The sequence below is a fragment of the Procambarus clarkii genome, chromosome 28 (genome assembly GCF_040958095.1).
Source record: "Procambarus clarkii isolate CNS0578487 chromosome 28, FALCON_Pclarkii_2.0, whole genome shotgun sequence".
Classification (NCBI taxonomy): Eukaryota; Metazoa; Arthropoda; class Malacostraca; order Decapoda; family Cambaridae; genus Procambarus; species Procambarus clarkii.
In genome coordinates, this window is record NC_091177.1 from 44,842,163 (window position 1) to 44,848,747 (window position 6,585).

Genomic DNA, 6,585 nt, shown 5'->3' on the forward strand with positions numbered 1-6,585 from the left:
CCTGGTGGTGCTGTGTCCTAGTGGTCCTGGTGGTCCTGTGTCCTGGTGGTGCTGTGTCCTGGTGGTGCTGTGTCCTGGTGGTCCCGTGTCCTGGTGGTGATGTGTCCTGGTGGTCCCGTGTCCTGGTGGTCCTGTGTCCTGGTGGTCCTGTGTCCTAGTGGTGCTGTGTCCTGGTGGCCCTGTGTCCTGGTGGTCCTGTGTCCTGGTGGTCTTGTGTCCTGGTGGTGATGTGTCCTGGTAGTCCCGTGTCCTGGTGGTCCTGTGTCCTGGTGGTGCTGTGTCCTGGTGGTGCTGTGTCCTCTTGGTCCTGTGTCCTGGTGGTGATGTGACCTGGTGGTCCTGTGTCCTGGTGGTCCTGTGTCCTGGTGGTGATGTGTCCTGGTGGTCCTGTGTCCTAGTGGTCCTGTGTCCTGGTGGTGATGTGTCCTGGTGGTCCTGTGTCCTGGTGGTCCTGTGTCCTGGTGGTTCTGTGTCCTGGTGGTGCTGTGTCCTGGTGGTCCCGTGTCCTGGTGGTCCCGTGTCCTGGTGGTCCCGTGTCCTGGTGGTGCTGTGTCCTGGTGGTGCTGTGTCCTGGTGGTGCTGTGTCCTGGTGGTCCCGTGTCCTGGTGGTGCTGTGTCCTGGTGGTGCTATGTCCTGGTGGTCCTGTGTCCTGGTGGTCCTGTGTCCTGGTGGTCCTGTGTCCTGGTGGTGCTGTGTCCTGGTGGTCCTGGTGGTCCTGTGTCCTGGTGGTCCTGTGTCCTGGTGGTCCTGTGTCCTGGTGGTCCTGTGTCCTGGTGGTCCTGGTGGTCCTGTGTCCTGGTGGTCCTGTGTCCTGGTGGTCCTGTCTCCTGGTGGTCCTGTGTCCTGGTGTTGCTGTGTCCTAGTGGTCCTGGTGGTCCTGTGTCCTGGTGGTCCTGTGTCCTGGTGGTCCTGTCTCCTGGTGGTGCTGTGTCCTGGTGGTCCCGTGTCCTGGTGGTGCTGTGTCCTGGTTGTCCCGTGTCCTGGTGGTGCTGTGTCCTGGTGGTGCTGTGTCCTGGTGGTGCTGTGGCCTGGTGGTCCCGTGTCCTGGTGGTGCTGTGTCCTGGTGGTGCTGTGTCCTGGTGGTCCGGTGTCCTGGTGGTCCTGTGTCCTGCTGGTGCTGTGTCCTGGTGGTGCTGTGTCCTGGTGGTGCTGTGTCCTGGTGGTCCCGTGTCCTGGTGGTCCCGTGTCCTGGTGGTCCCGTGTCCTGGTGGTCCCGTGTCCTGGTGGTCCTGTGTCCTGGTGGTCCCGTGTCCTGGTGGTCCCGTGTCCTGGTGGTCCTGTGTCCTGGTGGTCCTGTGTCCTGGTGGTCCTGTGTCTTGGTGGTGCTGTGTCCTGGTGGTGCTGTGTCCTGGTGGTCCCGTGTCCTGGTGGTCCTGTGTCCTGGTGGTCCCGTGTCCTGGTGGTGCTGTGTCCTGGTGGTCCTGTGTCCTGGTGGTGCTGTGTCCTGGTGGTCCCGTGTCCTGGTGGTCCCGTTTCCTGGTGGTCCTGTGTCCTGGTGGTCCTGTGTCCTGGTGGTGCTGTGTCTTGGTGGTGCTGTGTCCTGGTGGTGCTGTGTCCTGGTGGTCCCGTGTCCTGGTGGTCCTGTGTCCTGGTGGTCCTGTGTCCTGGTGGTCCTGTGTCCTGGTGGTGCTGTGTCTTGGTGGTGCTGTGTCCTGGTGGTGCTGTGTCCTGGTGGTCCCGTGTCCTGGTGGTCCTTTGTCCTGGTGGTCCCGTGTCCTGGTGGTGCTGTGTCCTGGTGGTCCTATGTCCTGGTGGTGCTGTGTCCTGGTGGTCCTGGTGGTCCTGTGTCCTGGTGGTCCTGTGTCCTGGTGGTCCTGTGTCCTGGTGGTCCTGTGTCCTGGTGGTGCTGTGTCCTGGTGGTCCTGGTGGTCCTGTGTCCTGGTGGTCCTGTGTCCTGGTGGTCCTGTGTCCTGGTGGTGCTGTGTCCTAGTGGTCCTGGTGGTCCTGTGTCCTGGTGGTGCTGTGTCCTGGTGGTCCCGTGTCCTGGTGGTCCCGTGTCCTGGTGGTGCTGTGTCCTGGTGGTGCTGTGTCCTGGTGGTGCCATGTCCTGGTGGTCCCGTGTCCTGGTGGTGCTGTGTCCTGGTGGTGCTGTGTCCTGGTGGTCCTGTGTCCTGGTGGTCCTGTGTCCTGGTGGTGCTGTGTCCTGGTGGTGCTGTGTCCTGGTGGTGCTGTGTCCTAGTGGTCCCGTGTCCTGGTGGTCCCGTGTCCTGGTGGTCCCGTGTCCTGGTGGTCCTGTGTCCTGGTGGTGCTGTGTCCTGGTGGTGCTGTGTCCTGGTGGTGCTGTGTCCTGGTGGTCCCGTGTCCTGGTGGTCCTGGTGGTCCTGTGTCCTGGTGGTCCCATGTCCTGGTGGTGCTGTGTCCTGGTGGTCCTGTGTCCTGGTAGTGCTGTGTCCTGGTGGTCCTGGTGGTCCTGTGTCCTGGTGGTCCTGTGTCCTGGTGGTCCTGTGTTCTGGTGGTCCTGTGTCCTGGTGGTCCTGTGTCCTGGTGGTCCTGTGTCCTGGTGGTGCTGTGTCCTAGTGGTCCTGTGTCCTGGTGGTCCTGTGTCCTGGTGGTCCTGTCTCCTGGTGGTGCTGTGTCCTGGTGGTCCCGTGTCCTGGTGGTGCTGTGTCCTGGTGGTCCCGTGTCCTGGTGGTCCTGTGTCCTGGTGGTGCTGTGTCCTGGTGGTGCTGTGTCCTGGTGGTGCGGTGTCCTTGTGGTGCTGTATCCTGGTGGTCCTTTGTCCTGGTGGTGCTGTGTCCTGGTGGTCCTGTGTCCTGGTGGTCCTGGTGGTGCTGTGTCCTGGGATTGCTGTGTCCTGGTGGTGCTGTGTCCTGGGATTGCTGTGTCCTGGTGGTCCCGTGTCCTGGTGGTGCTGTGTCCTGGTGGTGCTGTGTCCTGGTGGTGCTGTGTCCTGGTGGTCCTGTGTCGTGGTGGTCCTGGTGGTGCTGTGTCCTGGTGGCGCTGTGTCCTGGTGGTCCTGTGTCGTGGTGGTGCTGTGTCCTGGTGGTGCTGTGTCCTGGTGGTCCCGTGTTCTGGTGGTCCTGTGTCCTGGTGGGCCTGTGTCTTGATGGTCCTGTGTCCTGGTGGTGCTGTGTCCTGGTGGTCCCGTGTCCTGGTGGTCCTGTGTCCTGGTGGTGCTGTGTCCTGGTGGTGCTGTGTCCTGGTGGTGCGGTGTCCTTGTGGTGCTGTATCCTGGTGGTCCTGTGTCCTGGTGGTGCTGTGTCCTGGTGGTCCTGTGTCCTGGTGGTCCTGGTGGTGCTGTGTCCTGGGATTGCTGTGTCCTGGTGGTGCTGTGTCCTGGGATTGCTGTGTCCTGGTGGTCCCGTGTCCTGGTGGTGCTGTGTCCTGGTGGTGCTGTGTCCTGGTGGTGCTGTGTCCTGGTGGTCCTGTGTCCTGGTGGTCCTGGTGGTGCTGTGTCCTGGTGGCGCTGTGTCCTGGTGGTCCTGTGTCGTGGTGGTGCTGTGTCCTGGTGGTGCTGTGTCCTGGTGGTCCCGTGTCCTGGTGGTCCTGTGTCCTGGTGGGCCTGTGTCTTGATGGTCCTGTGTCCTGGTGGTCCTGTGTCCTGGTGGTCCAGTGTCCTGGTGGTCCTGGGGGTCCTTTGTCCTGGTGGTCCTGTGTCCTGGTGGTGCTGTGTCCTGGTGGTCCTGTGTCCTGGTGGTCCTGGTGGTCCTTTGTCCTGGTGGTGCTGTGTCCTGGTGGTCCTGTGTCCTGGTGGTCCTGGTGGTCCTTTGTCCTGGTGGTCCTGTGTCCTGGTGGTCCTGGTGGTCCTTTGTCCTGGTGGTCCTGGTGGTCCCGTGTCCTGGTGGTGCTGTGTCCTGGTGGTCCTGGTGGTCCTTTGTCCTGGTGGTCGTGTGTCCTGGTGGTCCCGTGTCCTGGTGGTCCTGGTGGTCCTGTGAACTAGGTCACGGTAGACTCATCTATAACATCTATCAGCTCACTATATCATTAACTATTGTTTCATTACATACAATTTCGTTGTATAATATATTAGTCAATGTAATAAATCTTAAACTATTTTAGCATAAACTCTGTGGTGTATTAATTAACATTTTATGCATTGAAAATCGACTTCAGCAATTATGAAAGATTTATCAGTGAATGGTTTAGGATTTAAGCTGATAAATTACGTATGTTACAAATTCTCTGGCACATGCAGTGGAGGAATAATTTATTACAATCTCAAATTCATTGAAACACGAAATAATTGGCACAATCAGAATGATAATAAATTAATATATTATTCATGTATCTATTATTTTTTTAAACAATGTTATTTCCTGGACATCAGAAATTTTTAATTTTTTTGGGTGATACTTGGCTTGAGTTACCATGGTGGGCTTGAGTTACCATGGTGTGCTTGAGTTATCATGGTGGGTTTGAGTTACCATGGTGGGCTTGAGTTACCATGGTGGGCTTGAGTTACCATGGTGGGCTTGAGTTACCATGGTGGGTTTGAGTTACCATGGTGGGTTTGAGTTACTATGGTGGGTTTGAGTTACCATGGTGGGCTTGAGTTACTATGGTGGGTTTGAGTTACCATGGTGGGCTTGAGTTACCATAGTGGGTTTGAGTTACCATGGTAGGTTTGAGTTACCATGGTGGGCTTGAGTTACCATGGTGGGTTTGAGTTACCATGGTGGGCTTGAGTTACCATGGTGGGCTTGAGTTACCATGGTGGGCTTGAGTTACCATGGTGGGTTTGAGTTACCATGGTGGGCTTGAGTTACCATAATGGGTTTGAGTTACCATGGTGGGCTTGAGTTATCATGGTGGAATTGAGTTATCAAAGTGGGCTTGAGTTACCATGGAGGGCTTGAGTTACCATGGAGGGCTTGAGTTACCATGGTGGACTTGAGTTACCATTGTGGGTTACACTACACCATCACCAACACTACACCATCACCAACACTCACACTACACCATCACCAACACTACTCCAACACCAACACTCACACTACACCTTCACCAACACTACACCATCACCAACACTACACCATCACCAACACTCACACTATACCATCACCAACACTACACCATCACCAACACTACACCATCACCAACACTCACACTACACCATCACCAACACTACTCCAACACCAACACTCACACTACACCTTCACCAACACTACACCATCACCAACACTACACCATCACCAACACTCACACTACACCATCACCAATACTACTCCAACACCAACACTCACACTACACCTTCACCAACACTACACCATCACCAACACTACACCATCACCAACACTCACACTACACCATCACCAACACTACTCCAACACCAACACTCACACTACACCTTCACCAACACTGCACCATCACAAACACTACACGATCACCAACACTACACCATTACCAACTCTACACCATCACCAACACTACACCATTACCAACTCTACACCATCACCAACACTTCACCATTACCAACTCTACACCATCACCAACACTACACCATGTTACGGACCCGAGTCCAGCGTCCGAGCACGGAGCAGTGACGACGACGCCATCTGTGAGTCAGCTCCCGAAACCCCCTCCAAATGGACGAAGCCATCTAGTGAGGACAGGATATACCGGCCACAGGGGCTGGTTTCCCGTCCTAATCAGCTCGTGACATAGCCGCTGCTGACCTCTGGTGAGGTGACGCTTAGACAGCAACGCCATCTATGGAGTGGATAGGTGGACGTTTGTGTCTTAGCCTGTAAGTGAGGTGCCCTAGAGTGTCCCCAGCACTAATGACGTGTCTGATTACAGAGTCGACCTGGGACTACTGTATTGGGCGTTGGGGCAGGCTACCCAAGGCAGCCATAGTATCTTCACGTGTTTGCTGCAGAAGCTGTGAGTCACCCCCCGGATGAACACTGTTGTGTTAGCCTGCCTGTAACGTGGCAGAACCAGGAATTGTCGTACCCGGGGCTGACTGGTGGAGAAGACTAGCCACTGTGGTGAGGAGAGTGATCTGTGAATCACACGAGGCTCCTGCCTAGGGCTCGCAACCCTAGTATCGGTCGTGGAGTGGCCCACGCAGCAGCACTGATTGGAACCTGCCAGCTACAGGCTGGATTTGTGGTTGAAGGCCTCCACGACGGTGCACCCAGTGGAACTGTGATTTGGCTGGCCTGTGGCCGGGGTAGACTCGCCTAGAGAATCTAAGGATTCATCGTGAGGCCACGAGAAGAGAACCAGGGCTACTCATCTTGAGCACCGTGGAACATTCCGCGTCTTCAGAGGAAGACGATTCTGCACATTGAATATTTATACCCCCCGTGTGACAGTATATATATTTATTTATTGGTGGTGGTAATTATATATTTAATTTAGTGTATTTGTATCCCTTCCCCTTTAATTTACTTGCGTTACGGAACACACCCCTTGAAAGCCACTACTAACTTGGGGCCGGATACCCAAACTCTAATAACATCAGAGAAGAACCCAGTTGCGACCCAATAGGGCCGTAACACACCATCACCAACACTACACCATTACCAACTCTACACCATTACCAACTCTACACCTTTACCAACTCTACACCATCACCAACACTACACCATCACCAACACTACACCATCACAAACACTACACCATCACTAACACTACAC